This window comes from Pithys albifrons, chromosome 24 (assembly GCF_047495875.1).
Source record: "Pithys albifrons albifrons isolate INPA30051 chromosome 24, PitAlb_v1, whole genome shotgun sequence".
Lineage (NCBI taxonomy): Eukaryota > Metazoa > Chordata > Aves > Passeriformes > Thamnophilidae > Pithys > Pithys albifrons.
In genome coordinates this window covers 284,852-310,679 of record NC_092481.1, presented here as the reverse complement: position 1 = coordinate 310,679, position 25,828 = coordinate 284,852, and the positions used below count along the sequence as shown (strand labels likewise).

Here is a 25,828-nt window from a genome sequence, read left to right as displayed (position 1 = left end):
AGAACGTAGAGGGCACTCTTACAAGGCTAGCAGGGGAAGTAAGTGTGAGGTATTGAGCAAAAAGTCTTAAACCTCTCAGACCTGTAGACTCTACTGTAGATGTACATATTTTCAGCAAGTGTTAATTATTGTCCAAAATACCGTTGGCCCATCCATAGAATAGCAAGGACCTGTCCTATAAATCTGTTACCAGTGATCTTTGATCATGCATGACTTGAGGTGGAGTGTGTGTGATTAAGGATCGCTTGCATGATGGAGGTTCAGTGGAATTCTGTCATTCATGTGAACAACGTGAGTAGGTCAGAGCCTTACAGAAAGAGCCAGTTGTGTTCCTTTTTTATAAAAACAACAAAAAGAAATTAGAGCTTCTGTTAACTTAGAATTTGAATGAAGTTGTTGTAGTCTATTGGCTTAAATTGTCTTTTGAAACCCAGAGGGGTTATGTCGAGCGTCTATCAGTTGATAAAATGTATAGAGTAGGGAGAAAATCATTTGTGTTAAAGGGAAACATTAAGTGTTTTGTCTCATTACACAAAATGGTCAAGGTGGATCAGCAATACTTGGTTATTGATCAGAAACTTCTGAAATTTTAGTGCAGGAGAATCCCTCTGAAGAAGTGTTTTAATAACTTGGAGGTTACCAGAAGCTCTGAAAGACAGTTCAGAATATATTGCATCACATTTTCTGATGTCCAGAAATCTGCAAGTGTCAATTTTGTATTTTAACTCCTTCCTTTTACCTGACTATCAGGGAAGCGTGATTGAGGCTGACCTGACATGTCATGATGTCGACTTGCTAGGTGGGGTTCGCAGGGGACAGTAACCTTGGAGTTATCGGTAAGACAACTTTCTTTCTCATTTCCTTCAGTAAGATGAAAGGGCTGGGTGGGAGGAGGGAGGAGATGAGCTCCACAGACTTGAGCACTGGAATAGTTTTCAAAATCTGCCATTACCATGGAAAGATTCCAAATGTGGAGGGTAAAGGTTAAGTTTAAATTTGTCCGTGTTCAAGAGAGGCATGGCATAGGTTCTTACAATTGAAATTAATTTGAAAATAAAGACAACTTGTGCTTCAGAAGAAAGCTGGATGCTATTTCAGGGGTGTTGGTAGCATAAAACAATTGGAACATTTCAATTTTTCCTCTGTAATAACTCCCTGTATGGGTTGGATTTTTTTATCCCAACCATGGAAAAGCAAAGAACATGCAGCACACACTTCCTCAAAGCCTAAGAATTCTGTTAATGTGTCCAAGTAGATCTCTGGAAAATAATAAAATTTTGTCTTGGAAATAACAACAAAACTGGCACATGAGTTTGAATTATTTACGTATTGAACATGATAATGCTTAAAAGGCACTAATTGAGAGGAAATTGCTTTTGAACCAAGGGACAATTGTAGTTGATCCCACTGTAAAATCCCACTGGATTTTAGTAATCATCTTTCTTTTTGGGGAGGGCATGATAGGTTGATTCTAGACAAGTAGCAAAAGCTGAAGAAAGATTTGCAAATCAAACTTAAAATACTTGGACACGTTGAATCCTTCATGGCACTTGCTCATCTTGCGCCTTTCCTCAGCCAGCAGCTTGTCTTTTCCTGATTGTACGTTCATGCAGTACTTGAAAAGGAGCAGAGAAGTCGGCAAAATTTACTAGGCTAGAGGAGCATTCCAGGTTCTGTCGTTGTTTATCGTGGGGCTGAATAGCATGCCAGTTCTGACACCAACTGCAGAAGAAATGTACCTGGTGAGTACAGGTATTTTGTAAGGATTTTTCAGATATGAAGTATTTGTTTAATTCCAGATAAACTTTGCTCAGCCTGCTGTGATTTGAGAACAGTTCTGATCACACAAAGTCATGAATGCTGCTTCACTTGAAAGTTCTTAAACAGAAAAAGGAGGATCTTTTTCTGGATTCTCCAATCTGCATGTCCCATGGAGCTACTAACAGTGTAGTAGGAGGTGTGGCACATGCCTGTCTCTGGGAAAGGAAGCAGATGGCAAAGTCCTTACAGGGTTAAAAACCCTCTGAGTGGATTGGCTTTTGCACATGTGGGATTTGGAGATAACCGGAATGAGCCATGCTTTCATAAGTCAAACATCCTTCTCTTACTGGTGAAGTTTAGGAATTTGAAACACAATTTCAGTATATATATAAGCTGCAAAATTGCATTAAATGCAAAAAAAAAGGAAGAAAGAGTGAAAAGCAGACCAAACTCCAGTTCTGCCTTCTTTGCTTCAGGCACAGCATTAGTTTTTTTCCTTTCTTACCATCAGTGAACATGCAGCCTCCTCCATTGGATTTTCCTGTTGAACTTTCTGCAGAGCTTATGTAAGTGTAGGATACAGAGCTTTTTCTCTCTGTTTTTAAATCTTCACAGTAGCCTGTGAAAGGTGCTTGTATTCACATTTTAATTCAAGGAATGAGCATCCGTTGCATCAGCACCAGTTCACATGGTACTATTCTTTCTGACATACCTTCAGACACTTCAGAGTTGGTGTGTGGAAGGTTCATGCCCAACTGGAATTTCGGAGGGGATGTGGTGTAAGTATTAATTTTGTGCTAGGAAAGGAAGTTTAATTCTGGAGAGCGCTCAGCTGTCGTAGCAATGGATGCTCTTTCTGTTCGGAAGTTCCCTGCTGTGCTGCTTTAACTGCTGCAGAAAAAAGGAAATGAAGTGCTCCATGGGCTGAAAGTCCTGTGATTAAAAATAGTTCAAGTATGTGATGGAAGATGGTGTCAAAATGGATGTACTCAGGAGGTTGAATGCGTGTTGCACAGGCAGCAGCTGGCATGTCTAATACTCACTTTCTGTGCAGTTCCTGCTCTCTGAAAGAATTCGTTGAAGCCTGTTCTAAGGTGCCATTATTATAAGTAATCAGATTTAAAATTCAGTATATTGAAGCAGTGGGACAGAGAATTAGTGTCACTTTTTGCTGGTAGTACCTGTAGAACAAACACCAAAAAGGATAAGAACATCTCGTTTAAGTTAGTTTGTTTTATCAAAACCAGAGATCTTGAACTTACCCCGGTGCTTTTTCAGTCAAAACCAATTGCAGTTACAGATTTTTCTCCCCATTGTTCTGGGTGAGCGTTTTTCTTCGCTTTGTTGCTCAGTGCTGACAGTAGCAATGCTGAGATCACAGGAAGGGAATTCCTGCTCTGGGTTGCATTCCTCCAGGAGGTTGTAGTAGCTTGGAAGAACCACTGCAGTGAGCTTTATTTTCATGCAAATCTTTACTGAGTGACTGTTGCTCTGTAACTGGAGCCAGTGTGCAAGAATTTAATACGCAGTTATGTTAAATCTCAGCATCCAAACCATCTCAGTTGACAAAATTCTCCCAGAGAGTCTGGCTGAGGTCAAATACTGAGCACGGAGTGTTCTGCTTTGAACAGTGGGAAGAGGTTACAAGCACTGAAGACCATCTGATCAGCTGTTGTTGAGCAGCTTCACAAAAAAGGTTGGTGTTGCTCTTAATTCAGTTATCAGTCATTGACAGCTCCAGTTACCCAGGGAAACCTAGGGCATAATCTGTAAGACAGCAGGTCAAGCCTATTAGTTAATATTTCATTCATCACTTGGTTTTCCCCTTGAATACCTGACAGTCGTAGCTGTTCTTAGAGTATGGAATATGCATTCCCACCTTCCCCATGTTTCTTGTTTTCTTTGGTTCTGCTGGCTGTTACTGTGCAGTCAGTCAGGTTGTTTCCAGTTGGAGGGGTGGAAGCAAATATGTTCTGCTTGTTTCTTCTCTTACAGGTATTGGAAAGAGATAGAAAACCATATTAACTGAGGAAGTCCAAGCCTACAGTCCAGCAGCAACAGCAGCAGATGTGAGGGATCCTGCGTCTAGTTAGAAGAAAAATTTCCTCTTGCTGCCTTCTCTTCTGATAAAGTTCATATTGAGGAGCTTTTGCTCACCTTGCACTTTTCACCAGTCTTTGTTGTAGAGCTGTAGTGTGAGCTTGCTGCAAGTGGGAAGTGTCTTGGAAATTGCTGCTGGGAGGCTCTTAAGGCAGATTTCTTTTTTTCAATGTGAAGGATTACTTCTTAAATAAATAAGACCACTAGTTTAATGCAGAACAGACTCTTCCTGTGGGTGTCTTTAGGCATGTTCTAGATACTGTGCATCAAATAAGAATGGTGTGGTGAGATGTCTGTGAGCCAAGTTAAGCCTTCCAGCCAGCTGCCCACTTACCTTCCAAAGCTCAGCTGAGTTGTCTGGTGCAAGTGCTCCATTGTCGGTGGATCATTTGTACAGGAGGGGCTTTAACATCTTTCTAGTACAGGACTCCATAGATAAAAGTTTGGGCTAACTTTCGTATGCAATACCTCAACAAAACCTTTGAAAATACAAGAAGTCTTTTGACAAAATGCAAGAGCTTTTGGCTTCAGCCAGGTAATGCTGCACAGACACTTCAATTTTGATGTCATTAAAGGGCTGTGTGTGTTCTGACTAATACCCTGTCCGTGGTGAATTACAGTGAACTAAAGTCCTAATTTTCTTTACACTAGTTCTTATCATGCTGTACTTGCCTGCAGCTGACTGGTTGCTCTGTTGTGAATGGTGTGTTGAGAAGATGAAAGCTGTACCCTGAGTATCTTGCACACAGTCATGTTGGCCTCTTCTCTGTCTGTGAGTTACATTCTGCCTCCATGACAGAGGATGAGTTCTTGTCTGTCAGCTTCTGAAAGCTGCTGAGCTTCCATTAGGAATGTTGCTGAAAGAGAGCAGTGACTTGGTGTGCTGGGGTGTACAGACATGCATGCCAAGGAGCTACCTAGAAAAGTTAGATTAGACTAACTGGGAAAATCTCCAGACAAGCAAGAGGCAAATTTAGCCTTGTTTGTAGAGTCACTTAAATAATTTATATTTTTGTGTATAGAAATTCCTTTCTTAAAAATGCTAGGTAACCAGTTGCTAAAGTTTGTTGTGATAGTTTTAGCTTCAGTTTCAGTTAGGCCTTACCTGGGCCTCAGTTTTTAGCAGGCTCAAAGGATGTGACATAGATTAGAAGGAACAAGCATCACCTGACTTAAGCAACCAAAGAGGTATTTGATATCATTTGACATCGTCAAGAGGTACAAAAAGAGAGAGAGGAGGAGCTTCTGTCTCTTTTGACCTTCACCTCAGCCCCGTGAGGCTGCGCTGCCCTGACTCTCCCCAGATCAGGCCTTGCCACCATCTGCACCGTATTATCTAGGGAGGGGAACATTTTTTATTAATTTCTCTCTTCTCTTGCTGGGAGGTTTCTCTGGAAGAGGTTTTGGAAGGTTTTCTGGGGGTTTGGGTGGTTGAAATCTGTGTTACTAGGTTGGGCAACTCGGTGAAGGTATTATTATTTCTTTTCACATTTGTATATATATGTATTATATTCTGTTTTAAATTTTCTTTTCTTCTGTGTAAATATAAAAACCTTGCCATTTCAAAGTTTCCTTTCTAGTTTGGGGTTTTTTTTCCTCCCTCCCTTTCCATGGGTGCATGAGTCTCTGACAGGCAATTGGGCAGTTGGCATTTTGCCAAGCTAAACCATAACAGTGGCGCAGTAACTATTTTGTTATTAAAAATCTATATGGGTGGGCAAAAGGCTTTTTCTCCTCCAAATAAGCTTTCTTTTAAGTACTTCCATAAAAAGCTAAAGTAATATAACCCAGTTTAGCTAATCTGCACAGTTTCTATGCAATAATCTTCTTCCAGTCATATGAGGAGTACCCAAAACTGGCTGCTGGAAATTCTAGTGCCTTCAGAAAGAGGACTGTATGAACCAAAATGCTTGCAGCTTACAAAAACAGATCTGAAAGGACTTCCTTGAGGTGACAAGAGAACAGACTGCTGGGAAGGATCAGGCCCTGAATTTTACCAGTGCCTGATAGTATATAAAAGTGTTTCTAGTCAAACCCTTTCTGGTTTGAAAACAGGCCTTTACTCTTTGGAGCTCGCTTTCCTCAGTTGAACCAACCGATGAAGTTGTCAGATCTCTTAAATGATACTCGATGCTCTCAGACCTGAGCAGTCATGGAATGTTTTTTCAGTTAGTTAAATTTAGTGCTTGAAGTTATTTAAAAAAGCCCAAACCAACCAAACAACCCCTGCATAAAACCCAAAAACCTAAACAAGGAAAGTCAGCATGGCCATGGCCACAGCACCTGCAGTCTGGGCATCTTTTCCCTGTGCATCATGGAAGGGCAGAGGGGTTGCAGTAGTGCCCCTGCAGGGATATGGTAGCTGTGAGATTTGTGGAGCACCCCACTAATGCAGAAGCTGAATTGTTCTCCAGTAAATGTGAGTTACTGGCAAGGATAGCTCTAGTCCAACATCAGGTCTGGGGAGTCTTGCTGAAGTTTGCTGTGTGCCACTCTAGGAAGAGAAAAAGAGCTGTCAGTTCTTCTTGCTTTCCATTTTTGCCGGTGTGACCACTTTTCAGGTATTTGATAAATCTGTTTGTGCTGCAGTAGACAGTCTCTTACCACCTCGAAAGGGTCCTTCATGCAGTGTCTCAGGAAGGTCAGAGCTGGAGGGGCTGGGGCGAGGTGTTCACAGAACTCTGCTGGGAATTCAGAGATCTCATACAGTGCTAAAATTAAGCCAGGGAGAATGCTAACACATTGGCATTCCTAAGAATTGCAAGTCATGTTCAAGGGAGTCAAAAACTGGAGGAGTGTATGGCATAAAAGTGTCCTTTGATAGCCAGATAGCTGAGCAGCAAGCTCATAATTAAGCATGGTCCTGCTTACCCCATTGTGCCTTTCTGTACTCCAGAAAGTTGAGTAACCACCTTTATTCTCCTGTTTCCAAACAGTTCTATATTCAGCTTAAAATTTTTGATGGACACAACTTGAAAGATGACTCTTAATCATGAGCATTTCTGTCAAATTTGGTTTTCTGCCCCACTGTTTTTTTTCCCAGCTATTATTTGGGGGTTCACAACAAAAATCCTGCTAATGACTAGCTAGTCAGTCTTTATGCCATATATGTTGTTTTGAATTTTTGTACCTTTGCAGGAGGCTAATACAATTGCATTGCATCTAATAAGCAGTCTGTAGGCTTTTTGGTAGAGTATTGCTGAGCTGAACACATAGGTCAGAGGCAAACCTAAATTTCAGGTTGGAGTCCATAGCAGTGTTTCCCAGTGAACTTGCCCACAGGATTTCTCAGCTACTTCTCACTCAGATTCAAAGCGGTATTCAACTATCAGTGCTGTTCTGTTACAATGACACCACTCTCTTGGAGCAGTTCTTGCTACTCTGATACTGTACAAACAACTAGAGACGTTGAATTTAAGGTTCCTGGAAAATGAGGATGCTTAAAAGCCTTAACAGTAGCTTCTCTCTTCAGCTCTTCCTTTCCTGTTCCCTTGTGGGGTGGCTGTGCATCTCTGCTTGTCTTTTGCAGAGAGAAGAGTGTTCCCTGCCAGCCAGCAAGCTGCAGGTGCAAAGCCCAGTTGTAATGTTTGAGATGTTTTTGAGTGGACCTTGATGTTTTTCAAATTATTTTTGATGTGGTATGTAAAGGTAAAAATACTGCAGAATTCTTCAGATTTCTTTGATATAACTCCTTATACACGAAGTATGAGACCTTGAACTAATATTCTAGATTTCTGTTATTTCTTGATGATGTTGCACAGAAATGTAGGCATGCACTTATGAGCTAATTTACATGATAATTTGCCCATTTTATGCACATAAACATTCAGCTTTCTCAAGTGTGCAAAGCATTAGAACATACATTTTCTTTAATGTTCCTAGTAGGCATTAAATCTTTTCCATGTTTCTCTAATGGCAGTTCATAGAAAATAAATGTGCTTTTTTCCCTCTCCTTTTTTACTTGACTCTTGGTTGTACAGTTTTAGCCTTTTCTCTCATGTCAGATGGATGTGTACCTTAGCAATGGGTTCAGAAAGGTGTGCAGTGCAGCATGTAAAAGCTAAAGGTCACAAATCTATTTCACTGGACCAAAGTGGGGTCCTTGCAGTGATGGACCTTCCCCACTGAGGGAGGGTCTGTGGCCAGAGAGGCAACTCTGCCAATGTAGGTCATCTTTCCTCTTTCATTGGAAATAGCTTCAAAAATCCTTTTATCAGCTGAGCTGAGGTTTAAAATAGAAGCAGCTAAAGAACATCAAATGTGTGGTTGTATCAGTAGAAGTTGCTGAAATGAGATATAAATGTGCAAGTATGTGAGTAACTCAAAGTTGGTTTTTTTCTGGTGAGATGTGTGCTGTGTGTTTTGGCAGTGTGTGTGTGTTTGAACACATGGACGAAAACCAATGTAGTTATTCAGCTTGTAATTGCTGTGATTAGCTTCACCCCTCCTTTGGCTGAGGAATTACATAATAATGGAAATTTGAATTTAAGAAATAAATAAAAACCCAGTGCTCTTCTCTTGTAGCAGAAAGTCTAGAGTCTAGCATGGAGCGTTTGGATTCCGCAGTGGGAATTATCATCCTTCTTCTCAGAACCAGCACTTGGAATGTTTATTCCTTTAACTTTAGTGATTTTCAGTTGTTAGAACTTTTTATATTAATGCTGTGTTTTCTGTTCTCTAATTATATAAAGACCATATATTTGAGTTCTTGTGATTGAGGTGTGATAACCTGGCTTCCCATGAAGATAATTTCTGCAATATAGAGATTTTGGGCAGTCTGAAGAAAATGGCTTGGTTTTTTTGTAGGCTTGTCTTGTTTGAGCTGACAAGTACAACTGAAAGCATGTGTCTGCAGGTGTGATTTGAGTATAAAGATTTCTTACTGAGTTAGGCTTCCTTCAGTGCTGTTTTTGTAAGAGTGAGGAGCTGAGATGAATTAGCTTGGAAAGTTTTCTATTCTGTACTTCTGCAGAATGATGGGCCTTTGCAAAACGGGGACATCAGACAGTTAGCCACTTCACTAATGGACTTTATTCTCCCTTTCAGGGTCTCTTAGCAGTGAAGACTGGAGTTTCTCTCAGAGGTCTGAAACTTGTTTGAGCTGCCTGGAGCAAATATTTTGTATTGGGGAACAAAACTGAGGTCACTGATTTCTCACAGTGGGAGACTTCATATTCCACTGGAAGTGTAAATATGTAAAATAATGAGAATAGTTTCAAGCCCTTCTGGCTTATTGTCTGTAGACTCCAACTTGGTACTGTGGGGATCCGCAGGTGTGTAGGTGTGCTCCAGAGAGCTGCAGGTGTGGAGCTCCTGAGGGAGGACAGTGACAGAGGCCTTGGGGTCCTACCACTCTTGTTGTGACACTTTGTTCCCTCTAATGCACAAAGTGGACTTTGAGTAACTCTCAAAGAACTTTCAATTTGTGTTTAAACCCTTCCCTGATCTGCTGAGGTACGAATGTGGTTAATTCAAGCAACTGCCAGGTCTGTTGGTGTTGTCACTGAGGGCACTGCTGTGAAAGCAGCGTGAATTGACCTGTGAGATGGGCAGTCTGTAAGAATCCCTGTCTATTAAAATGCAGGCACAACAGTAGTTTCTAAAATGAGTAAAACCATACTTCATAGGAATATTCTGGAAGACTTTGCATTTCTCTAACCACATATTTCGTTTCAAAGAGAGTGCAGTGTGCAGCATTGTTTGTTGATCTACACCCAGCCATTTTCTTACATGAATACACTCTCTGCATCTTTACATTTCAGTTTTTAAGGTGCACACAGATGTATGCTTTAACAACTGAAATAAAGCCTCTGCAACTGATACATATTCTGCCCTTGCTAACACCATACATGTGTATGGATTAACAAGTATTAAAGTTACAGCTCAGAGAACACACTAGTTTGCCAGGAAAAGAAACTGAAAATAGTGTTCCTAAAATGGTGTAAAGTACAGGAACAGTCTTACTAGAGTTAATAAAAGAACCATATTCTCCTAATATTCTTTATTTAGTACAATATGTCAATTCCAGATCATTCCATGTAGTCATACAAGTCCTTCCTTCCTGCTGTTTGGGCTGTGGAGCTTTGTCCAGACTTGGCATAGTCAGAGACCTGTTTATCTGAAGAAATTTCAACAGTCAAGTATTGGAGTTTTTACTAAATTTAAGAAATAGTCCTCTGTTTTCTCAGCTGAACTCTTCTATTTTGTGTTGTCCTTTATGGATCAGTATCTGATAGTCTAGTTTTACAGGCATTTGAGTTTGTCAGTGCAAGGAAAAGACTTTCTAATACAGGTGTTTCTCTGCTAGTGCTGTGGCCTGTGTTGGGGAACTCATCTAAGATCACACCAACACTGTTTTCTGGTTTGGCTGCAGTGCAGGTTTTGTGTGGGGTTTGGGAGTGAGACCTGGGGAAGGGCCAGGCTGCTTTTTGTATGCTGTAGGTAGGAGAATGAACCATACAAAAAGGGTAAGCATGGTGGATCCCATCATTTACTGTGTGACATTACAAATGCAGTATGCTTCTGCTAGTCTGATTTGCTGGGAGTGTGCTGGTTACATCTCACTGGTGTTGGTTGTGGCCATGTTTCCATGTCAGGCAGGCAGTTTGGACTGTGCTTCTGGAATGAGTCATCTTGATTTCCCAGAAGTGTGCCCATCACAGACCAGTAGAGTTTATTAGAGTACTTTTGAGATGTGCCTGTCAGGCAAGTAAAGTCATCTCAGATTTTTGAAGCAAAAATGCATATGAAGTCTGAAAACCCTGAATTGAAGTAGAAGTTTCCAGGGAAATTTTTTGTGGACAGTCAAAGGGCCACTTGCAGTAATATCAAAGTTGCATTAAAAGAAATCTGATACAGTCAGATGATGTAGTCTGGGTCTTCTGTGTTGGTAGGTCTTAAATTTTTCTAAATATGATAGCTAGGGACAAGATAGCAGCAATATTTGGATAGGGAGAAGAAAGCCTAATAAAGTTAATGGTATATTTTTTAAAAAGTAACATAAGTTTGTTTTTTTTGTTACTAGAATGCTTCCAGTGGGCTGTATCATTCCATTTCTTCTTCCTCTCAGATGATTAGTCCCATTAGGAGTGCACTCTTTGGAGTAAGGATACAGGGTATAACTGCTTTACATGTGCACAGTGCAAATCACAACAGCAATGGAACAGCTTTTTCCTAGCATGAAATACAAATCCAAAGTCACTTGCAGGCTGGGTAACCAGGAGTGGAGTAGCAAGTGCCAACACTCAGTGGTATCTGTGCTGTCTTTTGTGGCTGTTTCAGGTTCAGCTTCTATAAGCTTGGAATGCAAAGAAGTTGTGTGTTTTTACATCTTTTTAACATGTATTTCTCCCAAAGCCTCTAGTAATGTGTAAATTGATGCAAGACAGACCGCAAGGGTATTTTGTGTAACTTAATGCGTATTTTTCAAATACTGAGCTGGATCTGTCCATAGAGACTCTGAACTTTGCTCTTGATGTAACAGAAATATGGGGTTACATCATTCACATTTATTTACTATTGTCAGTTAATGGGTGAAAATTAGATGATGATGCCTGAATTTGATGAATCCCTGGGCACTGAGGGACTGCAGTCTATAAATATGTAAGAGTACCCCAAGGAGAAGGTGTGGGATTGGCAAAGCCAGGTGGATCTCAAGCAAAGACAGAATTCTTTTTAATGCACAGACCCTTTGCTTGTGTTAGCAAAAATTGTTCTGTCTTCCAAACTGAGATTGCAAAATCTTTAGTGAGGGGAAAAAAAGGCACAATCAGACTTGAATACCAAGAGCTTGGAAATGATTGCAGCTACTTAGAGAGATGGGATTGCTTGATGAAAATTGAGATTTAATGAGTGATTAAATGTTCATTTGTTTGTTACACTTATGGTTCAGTCCTGTCATTACAACAGTTAAGCCAGTGCAGGTGGCTTACTGCTGCCTGGAAGATGATGGCTGATGGCAGAATGAAAGGAGAAGCAAAAGCCTATGGCTGTGTACAGTGCCTTTTTTGTTGTTGTTGTTAATTAGTTATCTAAATCAAATAAGCTGTTTTAGAAACTACAGTTGACTAATAGCAATCAGACATTAGGCTCTGAAAAAGTTAAAACTCGTCGTTATTTGATATGTTCAGTGCACAAGTGCTTGGACCCTTTTATCTGCTAATAATGTTTTGGCTTCCATTCTCATCTCTCATAACCCTCAAGAACAGTTCAGGATGCTCTGTGAACTGACCTGGTAAGTTGCCTGTCTTTGTACCTGTGCAGAAGTTTGATTGCTGGCTTTCCTGAAAGGATTGCAGAAAGGATTCCTATCACTTCATTTATGCCACCTAGTGTTACAGCCTCTGCACTCACAAACGAACACTAAAGCTCTGTCACAGTGTCAAGTGAACTGGAGCTTTAACATTTACAAAAGACTTGCAAAATGACTGTTTCTCTGTGGGTGACTCCCAGCCTGTGGCAGTGCTGCGGGTCATGGCCTGCAGAGCAGAGCTGCTCTTCACCTCCTGACTGATGCAGCTGCCAGCTGATGTCTGGCAGAATAGTAAACAGGTGGAAAGAGATTATCAATCACATCATGGGCTCTTGTGCTGGGTACCATGCTTTTAAACCTGCTGGAATAATACCTGGTATAATCCAGCTGTACCGCCCTGCTTAAATCAAGCTTTGTTTATAGCCCAGTGTTTTTTGAATTGAAATTGCTCTGGCAAAACTTGTTTCTGAAATATTTATAATTACTTCTTACAGTTTTGCACACAAATTTCAGTTGTATGTGGGCTGAAGAAATTCGGGCATTACAGTAGATGGCTCTTCAGTGCTCCTTTGCAACCTACACTTGGGGAAAAATGAAAGAGGAAATGACTGATAGAAAAGTAGGACAGAAGACTACAGGACTCTAGTTTCTTTTTAGTATTGTTATACTTTTTCGAATATTTTTCCTTTTCTAGGTGTTTTCTAGGTTTCTTGGACTTAGGCTCTCTCCTTCTCAATCTCTTCTGGTTCGTCATGCACCCAGTCAGCACTGTTGAAAGGCTTGGCTTATATGAACCTCACAGTTTAGAACTGATTCTCCTTGCAAACATTTAAAAAGCAAAAAACCCCCTAAACCTAAAACCAACCCAAAATGTTATTTCACATCTTCTGGTGTTTCAGTATTTTAAATTGAAGTGTTTAGGAAGCTGGGCCTTAATGAGCTTTTAGTGGAGGTGAGATAGAAAAGTGTTTGTGTAACTGCCCATTATATGTGCCTGAAAATACCTTTTTGAGTGTCGTGCCTTCTCAAGTACCTGCTACTTTGCAAGACTCAGTAATAGCACACGACAAGAGAGGCAGAGCAGGGGGGAAATGAGTTATGTTCTCAGAAGAGGAGCGCTTTTTTCCTGTGTAGTGTGGGTTGGGAGAAGAGTTGAACTGAACAGTTCTGGTGCTTTGTTCACTGATACCTGGTAAAGAGCAGCACAGCACTGCATCTCCTGGCTGAAGGGAGGCAGCCCTTGGGAGCTGGAGAGAGGTGAGGCACTGGTACACCTTTTCCTTGGTAGCCTTAGTGCCCTTGGCAATGGTCAATTTTTTGCCTTTTTAGCTTGTTATTTTCTGATGTTTTGCCAGTATTACAGATGGCATGTATTAGCATCCTTAACAACAACCACCCTTAATACCCCCAGCCTCCAGCACATACAAGTTTATGAGAAGATAGAATTTTTTCACTAAAGCTCTGGATGTGGTGGGGAGCTGGGACAAGACCCCTGAGGGGGCCTGTGTGAAGCCATTGAGTTGCTGAGTTAACAGTGCTGAATTGTCACGTCTAGGGGCTGATAGAGCAGTGATAGGTCAGGATGGTCTCTAAAGTGTCCCAGCTGTTTGCAGAGTGGCTGTCACTTTGAAAGCAGCACAATCATACTTGTCTTGTACTTGATCTGTGCCTGCAGCCTCTCCTGCTTTGGTCACAAAAGTGTCAGGCCCCATACACCTGTGTCCTCTCCAGTTTCTCTTAAGAGGCTGGTGAGAGGGAAGCTCTAGTCTTGCTGAAACCCAAACCCAGAAAAAAAGTGTAGTTTTTCCTGCAGCTTTTCAGCTTATATATATTTTGCCACAGAGGTCTGTATTTGTCTTCTACTTTGTATGTGACCCTTTCTCTTTTGTGCTAGAACCCTTTCCCCTTTTCATGATGACTCCTCAGAACTTGATCTTCCAGCCTCCTACCCAATTTACATTTGCAATAAATAAAATACTCCTTTTGTTCACTTTGGTGAGTTTTGTCCATGAACAGAACTTCCTGAAATCACTTAGAGTCTCAGGTAGTGTCTGAGATGGGGCAGTGGTAAGTAGACATTTGGGGTGTTGCTGTTAGAGGTTGAAGCTGCTTCACTGACGCTAAATACCTTCCTGTTCTGTTGAGGTCTTCTTGTCTCTGCAGTGCTGCCTTCCTAGTGCTGCTGAGTACCAGCTTGAGAGAGTTTCCTTTTCTGGCTTTGGGGATTTGCTGTATTGTCTGAGTCTTTTCTGATGGAAATTTCACTTCTTGACTCGAGTTTTAGATCCAGAGGTCGTCTTGGTTTGAGGGGGCTTTAGATCTGCACACTGACAGGAGGACCCCATCAACCATCACTGCTTATTGGAACAGTTAATTTGTTCATCACATCCATTTGAGGCAAGTGATTTTCTTCTGGATTCTTTGCTTTCTGTTCTCTGGCCTATGCTGGGTCACGAGCCTGACTTAGCTTACATTTCTTGATCTCTTTAGGGATCAAGAATGAAGTTTTCTTTTGGTTTCATTCATATTTTAGGGAAATAGGATGTTGTGATGACAGCTGTCTAATCTTAAAATCCATAGATTGTCTGAAATTGGTGAGCTTTGGTATTCATGGCTTTTGGTCATTAATCTTAGAAGATGCTCTGGGGGAAGATGGCAGTGCACTGCCTCCTGTGATGGCACCTTGTTGATCATCACATACACTTGTGTAGGCAACACGAAGGCTTGGAGCCTGCTTGTTTGTCATTCATGCGAGTACATCAGTCATTTAGGTATTTAAATCCTCGCCTCTTCCTAGTGGATTTGTCCTAAAAAAAGAGTAAGTAAATGCCACTTAATGTCACTGCTCCACAATGTTATGAAATGCTTAAATAGACATTGGTGAAGTGACTTTTGCATTTTTATTTTGTCTGCAGAATGGTCAGATTGAGCTGTCTTTGAACAGTTTCTCTCTCCTAAATGGGCAGTTTGGAAAAAAAAAATGATCTGCTCCAGAGTAGCTGGGATTTCTTTTTATTCTGCATTCTCAAGAGAAGCGTCCAACACATGGCAAGAGGAACAGAGTTAAAAAGAAGAAAGATTTGCCACTAAAGTTCAAGAAATGTGTGTATTTATTACTTACCATGGACCAAACCTCCAAACTGGTATTCATAGACTGAGGTGTAAAAACAGCTGAAATCAACTCTTCCAGTATGTCATATTGCTTTTAGTGAACTCAAGCAGTAGCTCAGGTGAGTTCACCTGTGTTCTTGTTTCCATTCCATCCTAAGTTTTTACAGATAATTGTACAGATGCAAAGACTTGTAGCTTATTTTGAAAAAAATGCATCAGGATGTTTCCAAGTCTACCTCAGTAACTCAGGATGTTTGGTGACATGTGAAGCGGGTGACTGTTTCACTTGCCTTTGGGTTTGCAAAGAGGCAGGAAGATGGTGTAACACCTGCTCAGACTCACTGCAGCTCTTTAAGCTGCATGTGTATGTGATAGCGGATTAACAATTTACATATTGATACTACTAATTAGCAATCTCAAATTATTCACCACAGTAATGAAGAGCCTTTTCTGAGGTTGTGAATTCTATTTTCTTGACTTTTGCTGGTTTTGTATCTGCTGAATGCCAGCTCCCTCTTTTGCATGGGGTAGGATTGGAGAACCTGTGCTCTTCTGTAATAACTCTCCTGTTTGAAATACCATTATTTTTGGTCTGTTTTTAGATGATGAAGGATAGACACTGAAGGTCACTAAAGCATGGACTTGCAAGGGGCACTCTGATGGCAGGTACTTCTATCTGGTCCTGGTGGTTTGACATATCTGGGGAAGGCTTAGGTGTTGTGTGTCTTAACTGTGGTTTTCTCCATTTGGTAATTTCAGTATTGATGGAAATGTTTGTCTTTATTTATAGCATATCCAAGAGCTGTGTTGCAACAGAGAAGGTAAGTTTACAGGTGGGGGCCAGAGCAGGAATGGGTTGATAACCAAGCTCTGGGTAGTTAATCTGTTCTGGGGGTTTTCCTGATATAATCCTTAAAGTTGTAGGGACAGCTGTCAGATTGGTCAGACAGCTGCTGAAACCATTACAAAATGGCAAGAAACAGGGCATTTATAGCATTGGGGAGGAAAACAATTTGACAACCAGTCATGAAATGTTTATTTGTCCTTCAAGATACAGACCCAGATGCAAAGTCATCAATCCGTTCAGTGAGATACTTTTCCCGTTTGTTTTCCTGACTGAGAATTAGTGTTGGTGTAGCACTTGTTGCTAGAAATTATTGAGCTGGTCATGCTCATTTTTCCTGCTGTGAGCTCAGTGAGTCATGCTCTCCTTTCTGTGATGGGACTGCTGGTTGCTGTTAGCTGTGCTTTAAAGAGAAGAATTCCTGAGTTTGGTCAGGTTTAGGTCGTGTCTCTTTTGAAGCCTAATAAAAGCATTAGCTAGTTACATATCTCAGTCTTTTGGTCTGGGTTGTAAGGGACTTGTTTGTGAATACACGTGAATTATGTTTTGACTTAATTCTGGATTTCTTCCTTAGGTAACCAAACAAACAGTCTCAGATGGGTTTTGCTGGGCAGAAACATGTAGCCAGCAAGGTTTTATTATCTGCGAGGAGAAATCTATTACAAAGGCATGAAATCTAGATTACCTTGGATGAAATAAAAGAAAGTTTTAGGAGGTGCAGTATCTTAATGCCCCAACTTGAAGAATGATGTAGAAATCCCAAACATGAATTTTGTTTTAAATGTCATTAAAGTTCTGTGTTCAATCTGTACTTCTGCAGGAAATGTGAAACATCCCAGGGGTTGGCTGGCTGCCTGAAGAACCCTGGCAGCTGCCTGTTGTGCCAAGTGACCTGAGCAGTGATGTGCCCACAGCCGCAGTTCAGGTGGGTGTATTACCTGTTGCAGTCTTTTCTAGTTCTCTACATTGTACGAGAAACTGCACATGCCTTGCACAATCTGTTTGGTCCTCTTGTAATGTCCAGTTTTCCTAATAAACATCTTTAGAAGTCTTTGCTTTGTGGCTGATTTCCTAGGGTATGAGTGTTTCCATGTGTTAGTTAATCCTTGTGATGTGTTCTTTGGATCATGTGGGGAGGAGGAGAAGAGAAACTTATCATTGCTTCCTTTGAGTAGAAACTTTATTTTGAAGCTGCCAGATGCATGCAAGACCTTTGCTGGCAGCTTCTCTGTTTTGAGGATTTTCTTGGAATGTCCTGATGCTTCAAATCAGCCAGAAAAACATTGTAAGCAAAATGGAAGAAGCGTCTCATGAAGAAAAATGAAGTTGGAATGTTTGTTTGGGAAATGGTGGTGATACCAATGGGAAATTGTGATCTTGGGTCCTGTCCCACTTCAACCATATGAAGCTGAGCTACCTTGCACTTATATAAATACCAAGGCTTTTGCTTCATTCTCGTTTGTTAGTTTTTGATTCAGAGGAGGTCTGAGAAGAGAGCAGAATGCACCCAATGGTCTTTAATGTGCAGCACTTCCCTATGTTTGTAATATTCCTCCTTGTTTCCAGATTGGAGGGAACATAGCCTGTGTGCTGCACAGATCTGTTTTCAAGAGGTGAAAACTTGTGTTACCTGCATGTGTGTATTTACTTCAAAATCCCTTTCTTCTATAGCAGTGTTCTGGCGTGTCCTGGAGTTCAGTTTGGCATTATTTTTCAGTGGTGGGCAGATGTTACCAGAGTCCCACAAAAAGACATTCTTTTTCTCCCATGCCTAGTCGTTTTACATGTGGTGTTGTACTAGTCTTGCTGAACAGCAGGAGTGGACAGTTCCTAACAACAGCTACTGCAAAAGAGTAAGTTCAGAAGTTGGCATGAGATTATTTTGGAGACTTGGCCAAGAAAACAGGCTTAGAGCTAATCCTATAACAAACATGTTTGGCGACTTAAACAAAATCCAAAAGTTTTTAAGTTTTACTCACCTCTAAACATTTTCAATCAAATAAAACCTTCTTGAATGCCTCGTTTTGACACATTGTAGTGTCAGTGCTGTGTGTGCAGCCCCTGAGCTTGCTGGTGTGACCTGCTGGCAGGTGGCTTGCTCCCTGGGAACAGCATGGTGTGGGGCTGCATTCCATCGGAATTCAGGATGTCTCCTATTACAGCAAAGGTTTTGAGTTTACCATCCTGTGAATAACCCAGTAAAATGCTTTCATGGGGAGAGGGGGGACGCTTTCAATTAGGACTGGCCTGAAGGAATCTTCAGCTGTGGATGAGGAGCCAAGTCCCTGCAAATCACCAGAACATCAATAAACTTGTTTATGTTCAATTGTGTGAATTCCTGCTTTTTGTAGAGGCCTGTGAGTTGGAAATGAACCTTGTGTGTAAGTTGTATTCTTGTGAGACCCCACCTGCAGTGCTGTATCTGAGGCCCCCAGCACAAGGAGGAAGTGAAGTTTGTTGGAGGAAGCCCAGAAGGAGGCCACAAAGGTGCTCTGAGGGCTGGAGCCCCTCTGTTCTTGGGACAGGCTGGGAGAGCTGGAGGTCTTCAGCCTGGAGAAGAGAAGGCTCCAAGGAGACCTGAGGGCCGCTTCCGGTGCCTGAAGGGGCTCCAGGAGAGCTGGAGAGGGACTTGGGACAAGAGATGGAGGGACAGGAAAAGGGGGAATGGCTTACCACTTCCAGAGGGCAGGGTTAGGTGGGATATTGGGAAGAAATTCTTCCCTGGGAGGCTGGGCAGGCCCTCTCACAGGCTGCCCAGAGAAGCTGTGACTGCCCCATCCCTGGAAGTGTCCAAGGCCAGGTTGGATGTGGCTTGGAGCAACCTGGGCTGGTGGGAGGTGTCCCTGCCCATGGCAGGGGGCTTGGAATTACATGGTCTTTAAGGCCCCTTCCAGCCCAAACCATTCTGTGATGCAGTGCAGGACCTCCAGGGCTCTCATGGATGAGGAACGCTTTTGGAGCTTTGGAATGTGTTGTGCATTTTTAAAGTAAATGGATAAAGCAGCAAAGTCAGGTGTGTGACAGCCTGGGGTACATATCGTGGTGCAGGGTGGGAACAGGGACCACATCTGCTTTCCAGGGCTTGCCTTGCCCTGCCACACAGCCTACGCCCCTCCTGCAGGGCTTCCCCTAACCTGGAAGAGAGGTGCTGGTGCTGGGTGTCACAGGGCACTGCTCAGGTGTGGTGCAGGGCTGGATGGTTGCCCTGCCCAGGAAGGCACTGCTCTGATAAAATGCCTTTCTGTGACTCAGGAAAGATTGCAGGGAGGGACCTTCCAACTGAAAAAGAGACTAAAAAGGTCTTATTGTGCGTGTAAATTAATTAAAGTGGGAGTTAGAAGTGTTCCAGCTGGAGCAGTCAGCCAGCCAAGGCGTGTTGTGCTCTGCCTGCAGAGCAGTGCCATGCTGCTGGACCCAGCTGCAGGGCACAGGCTGGCTCCATCCTGCTGCCTCTGGGCTAATGTGGAGGAACAGGGACTGCAGGTGAAACGTTTGGAGTTGTCTCTGCAAAGCCCCTCACACATCTCTGGGGACAGCAGACACTATTGCACTTCTGTGTTTGTTCCCTCTGTGCAGCTGATGCAAAGAGTCACGAGCGGGGAGAGTCCAGATCTCCAAGTGCCCACCTGTCCTCTGGTGGCAGTTCAGGTGGTTCAGGACACAGGCAGAACCACCTCCTCCTGTCTGTGGTTGACTTAGGCTTTGTGCTTTTGGAGACTGCACCCATGTGGGGTTGGCCTGGCATGACACCTCCTGAGAGATATAGGGAACAGTGGGGAGAGAGATGGGTGTGTTGTGGTGGTTTCTTTGGTACGTTGGTACAGGTGGTGCTGGGGAGTGGGCCTCAAGGGAATGAAAGAGGTTACAAATATTGAGAAATAACCTTTTAAATTTTTTTATCCATCATAAAGAAGCTAAACTGGATATAAGCAATTTCTTTTTCCTCTGTATTGAGTTGAATAGCCCATAGCGTTGTGGAGGAGCATGTAGCCCAACTGCAGTATGAATACCTGTCCTTCTGTGGGCCTGCCTGAGGCCAGTCCTATATCATCCTTCCTGTAAGTCCTAAATAGCTTCAGGCTGGCAGTCAAGCTTCAGGCTTTAGGCTGTCCTGTGCAGGGCCAGGAGCAAGACTCAGTGATCCTTGTGGGCCCCTTCCAACTCAGGATATTCTGTTAATACATTATCTCCACAACAGACAGTTCCATTGTTCTTTATTGCACCCCACATACAAAGTTTGTTGTTGGAGTAACCTCTGCAATTAACTGGAAGCTGATCATTGGTAACATGCAAAAGCTGGCAGCAAAATAACTGTAGGTGCAGAGAGGTGGCTGTGTGCATGTGCATGATTGTCTGCCAGTCCTGGTTAGAAACCAGAGCACACCTGATCCTGAACTTCAGTGAACTCCCATCATCTCCTGTGTGAAACCACCCACATCCATGTGACAGCTCCTCTACCTGAGTATTGTCTGCTGTGATGATCTGTCTTATCTGTCTGACACAGCTGCTGTCATTGCCTCCCACACCTAAGTTCTGCCACCCCAGCTCCCTCCTACACCGAAGTTTCCACAGCCTTCAAGGGACAAGGTCTTCACACTGAAATTCTGTGAAATCTGGTACTTTCTGTACCCTGGCTGCCTTGGCCAGGATGCTGTGGCTCTGCCTGCCTTTTGCTCTGGGAACCCTGGCTCTTTGCACACCTATGCAAACTAGAGCTGCCTCCTGTGAGGCAGCAAGTGTCTCCAATCAGATTAGAGATCCTGAGGCCCCTCAAAAGCATTAAAATATTTGAGGATTCATGATTTACATATGCAATTGCCCTGATCTTCCTGTTTGACATGGGAATGATTTCATGTGTCCTGCATGCCTGTGCCTGGTGCTCGGGCAGTGAGATGGTGGGGGGCTGCTCCCCAGCATGTCATCCAGGGCTGTGACTGGGCTCCCTGGAGGGCAGCAGTGGAAAGACCCACTCCAGCCCCAGAGTAAACCTCTGCTGGGGCCAACGCTCTGGTTTTCCTCTTCATTAGCAAAAATCAGTGTTTCCCTGGCGGGCAGTAAGTGTGGCCTCTGGCTGCAGCAGGCAGAGTGGCTGCTGTGGGATTTGCTGAGACAGATAAATACGTTCCTGATAGGCATGTGCCAAGCCCAGAAAGACTCCTGTTCCAGGCAAAGCCCAACTGGTGGCTGCCCCTGGAGAACTGGCCAAGCCAGTCCCTGTAGGCAAGGACCCCCCTCTCCCAATATGCTCCTGTTTCAAACATGATGTAGTTTTCTTTGATGCAGTGGGCTACATGGTCTAGGCATCCTAGAATTTGTACAAGTGTGGGGCATACTGTGTTCCCTCAGGATGAACACAAGATCCAGGTGTCACCTCCTAAGCAGGGGTATCCCTACAGTTGCTGGTACAAGTGCAGCCTGTGAAGACCCTGCTAGTCCTCTTCCCCAAGGACCAACCTTCCTCAGAGGTTAGACAGGGGCAGTTGTTCCAAACTGAAGGCCTTTGGAGGAATATCTTCCTCCTTCCCTTTTTCCTCTTCCCCTCTTCCTTTTGGATACACCAAAGGGAGGTGTATCCCTTTGAACAGATGTGGCTGTGGGAGAGCTCAGGGCTGCAGGAATGGCTCTGGACCGTGGGTGTTTCCTGAGCAGCAGTGTCCTGGCAGGAGGCAATTGCTGGCATGGTAACGTGTACAGTGATGCTGTTTCCAGGGATACATGTGCAGTGGAGATGCTGTGACCTGAATTCACAACTCTGCTATGTGGCTGGAGGCAGGACATGGCTTCATGTCCTCCAGCTGGGCTGAGAGCTGCTGAAGAGAACCAAGTGAGGGGAGGTTTCTCCCATGGAGTCTGACTGGCACATTCAGAAACCTCTGAACAGAAGAGGTTAATGCAGGATCTGTGTGTCCCCTTGGAGGTGCTGTTTCATTGAGCTGTGGCCGTGGCATCTCCCTGGCATATGAGCGCAGGACCTTTGCTCCTATTCTGGCTCTCAAGGGTAGAGGAGCTCATCCCTTGTGCTGCCCTGGTCCTTTTGTTACAGGCTTGGAGGAAGTCACACTCCTGCTTTGGGAGATTTATGTGCAATGGTGACATGTCGTAGTGGTGCTCAGTTGGCAGCAGCTGGGCTTGGTGCTGCTTTCCCAGGCACTTCCCACCAAACACTTCTGTGGGAGGGGAGAAATGGAGCAGGCTGGACTCAGAGCCTGTTATCCCTGTGAGAACTGCTCAGGACTTGCTGCAGCCATCACAGGTCGTAGCTGTTACCCAAATGTAGCAAACACCATTCATCCAAGGCAGCAGGGCTACAGAAATCCACCAGTCTTGGCTGTTTAAAAATATTCAACAATTGCTTCTAGTGAGGGCATGACTTTGCAAACTCCCTATGACAGACACACAGAAAAGCCTCTGTGGCCTGCAGGGAGGCATCCTGGCACCATGGGTGGTGGCTGCTGTGAGGAGCTTGCAGAAAGCCACCCAGTACCTACTGCCCTGTACCAGTTAGACCAGTGACTGAAGGCTGTACGGTGGGGAAGGCACGAGCCCTGCCCTGTTGCTGCCCTGGGGACAAGACGCAAACAGCTGTGGGGACACTTGACACCTCCTTCCAAGAGTCTCTGGCTCCTCCCGTCTTGTGGCAGTCATTAACCTGCCTGCTCCTCTGCTCCAAATTTGTGGAATTCAGCACAACAAGGATCACCTGGCTGCAGCTTTTTGCTCTCAAGTTTCTGAAGTTTCCTGGTAAATACAGACCGGGGATGAGGCAGAACACAGCCTGGCAGCCATGAGCCAGGGTGTGCCAGCTGCAGGCAGCACCAGCTGGTCAGTGCTTATCATAGGCACAACAGCCAGAGGTTCTGCTTTTTAGTGTAATTTTTTCTTAGTTTTTTTTAAATTTTGTTTTAATCGTGCAAAGAAGATGTAAAATATAGCACAGGTAATTGTTAATGTTCATATTTGTTCATATTTTGTCTCTTCTCCTGGCTCCATCCAAGGTGATTTGGGGTGAAGTGAAATCAGAACAGGCGTGAATTTAGAGGAGTTCCTGACAGAGAGTAGGCTCTTAAAATATTTCCTGTGTAGTCTTGACGTACTCTGATCAAATGCTGTGGTGTAGCATCCTGGGGAGGGTGGTACAGAGGAGACTGTGTATCAGAGAGGAGGAATTTGGTGATTTTGTGGACTACAGAAACAGAAGGAGGACAAATGCTGAGTGAGAGGAAAGGATGGTGTCTTCATGAGGAGATTTTGCACCATCCTGGGTCTAGGATGTGACACCTTCTGAAGAGGCATGTCTGAAAACTACTATAAAATGCATTTGCCTGTGAGGCTCCTGCTAGGACCATCTTTATATATCTGCTTGATCTAAGGTTTGCAGACCCCCTCAGGTGTTCCTGTCACCTCTTCTAGTGCTGTCCAGGCCAGCTCATTTGTTGTTCTCAGTCATTGCTCTGACCATTGGCTTCAAGACTATGGTCTGGCTGCCTGCTTTGAGTAAGAGTCTGTCTCTTACCAAGATAGGGGTGTGGTGTAGAGATCTGTTCCCATGGGATGTCTCTCAGTGGGTCAGGTGTGGTTGAGTCTGGAGTGCTCTGCTGCCTGGAGATTCCAACAAGGATTGGGGAAATTCTGGTTCTGGTGCATTCAGGGATGTGATGGGAGGACAATGACCAAGCTACCATTGTGGGAACCTTCCAGCAGTTCCTGGCCTGGGCTGGGAGATACCCCCAAGTCAGGCATCAATGGCACAGAGTTCGGCTGCATCCAGAGGAAGAGGCTTTCATATGGGAGAGGGGAAAAACTCACTTGGAAGCTGTACTTGATCTAGGCTGATGTACAAGCAGAGTCAGGACACAAGGAAGGGCCAGGATGGCATGTGCAAACATCACACATGCAGTTCTCCAGAGCCGTCTAAAACATGTGCTGCTCCTGGGTCATACATGGCCATGGGGCTGACTCAGTGGCCCATGTCCCTCCACATGACACTCATGTCCATTCCTCACCTTTCATGCCAGTCTTGGTGGGCAGTGAGAGGGCTTTTATCATCTATTCCCAAGGCATTTACACTGCTAATTGCAGGCATATACTTGTCAATCACCCTGGGGTGGTTTTGGTGCTGTTGTGCCAGCTATTGCTGGTCATGGCAGAAAGAAGGCAGGTGCTGGGAGATAAAGGCACTGATGGAGCACTAGCTGTGATTTCCTGCACTGAGGAATGAAAGGATGGTTCCATAGAGGAAATCTCCTGCTGCCTGTGCTTCAGAAATTGTTAGACGTGCTTTAGGCAGAGGCAAGTGTGAGGGATCAGAACACTGAGGACAAGCTCACATGGCTGTAGTTCAGTCAGTTCCTGGGATTTAAAAAACGTATTTGATTTAGGAGCAATTGCTTCCATGATAGCCAGTGGAATGCTGGGAGGCTCTTGGGTAGCAGAATCTTGAGCTACAGGAGCTGTGATTCTTCACTTTTAAGGCCCCGTAGCCTCCACAGTGCCTCATTGTTCCTCACAAGTCCCAGAAGAACAGGGCTGAAAGCCTAGTTTTAAATGAGGACACTGAAAAGCACATTACATCAGCCACCTGGTGCAAGGAGGTCACTCTGATGCTGGAATGCACAGTATGTAACACATCTCCAGTGTCAGTGCCATGTGTTAAGGAAACATTAGTCAAATAAGTGGCTCAACAAATAACACAAGGCCCTTCTGAAATGATGGTACAGGCCTAAAAGCTAATGGAATAGTTGGAGCTGGCTCAGGACACAGAGAGACATCGGAAAGGCTGAAAGCAGGAAAGGGGATAGCAGAGGAAGTTTTGATTATCTCAGTAAGGGACTGGATGTGATGCTGAAGTTGACTTTAAGGACACCATGCACAACCTGCTTTGTGGAGCAGAGAACAGATAATGTGCAAAGAGAAGTGACCTTAGACATGGCCTGGTTGAGCGTAGGGTTTGATTCACCTGTATTTAATATGGTATTTGTGCAGGGACATTAAAATGACAAAGTAATCTGCAGTAGTGCTTGATGACAAATAAAAATGAAAAGTCTTGTTAAAGATGTAGTAAAAGGGAAAACCAAATGATACAATACTTGCAGAAGGTGTGAAGCCTCCTTGAAAATAAAATAGTGAAGTCTTCTTTTAAGAAAGCCCTGATGGCTACTCAGCAAGAGAGAGCTACTGGTATTGAGGAGCCATCAGTGTGAAAAAAGTGATCCTGATTTTGCCCAGACTGCAGGGGCTCTAAACTGGAGTCAAATGCTAGAAACTATTGGAAGTGTGCTTAAAAAGAACTCAAGATGTGTTTGCAATGCTCTTTAAATCCCTGGCCTGTCTGTATAGCGATGCAGCCTACAGCATCCCTTCGAAGAAGGTAAGCTGGCAGGGAAGAGTTCAGAGAGGAGCAGCAAAGATAACAGAAATTGTGGAATAACTTGTGTCAAAGTGACTGAATAGATCAGGACAGCTCAAACTGCACGTAAGATGCCTAAGGAGTGTGTTCAGGATAATCCCATGTAGATTGGAGGGCTCAGATCTTCCATTTACTTCTTCCTGCATAAGAGCTGAGGATGTCAGAAGAAACTGGTGGATCTTAACCAAACTACAACTAGTCCCTTCTCCCCTTGGCAAACAGTGAAGCATGTAGACATGTTTGGTTGTGGTAGTCTGAAGGGTGAGGGCTCACATGTTCTCAGAAAATGGTCTGAGGAAAGAACCCTTTTACACAGACAATGGCTCCAGCCCAGGAGCCCTGAGCCCCAGGTGAA

General features: G+C 43.6%; 1 long non-coding RNA gene across 1 annotated transcript; it reads left to right on the top strand.

The window, feature by feature from the left end:
* The first annotated feature begins 1,765 nt into the window (after window positions 1-1,765).
* On the top strand, window positions 1,766-18,366 carry LOC139682377 (uncharacterized). The gene is made up of 3 exons (XR_011699634.1): window positions 1,766-3,457; window positions 3,757-15,342; window positions 15,826-18,366. It is a non-coding gene; the product is annotated as an uncharacterized lncRNA (long non-coding RNA).
* The last annotated feature ends 7,462 nt before the right edge of the window (window positions 18,367-25,828 follow it).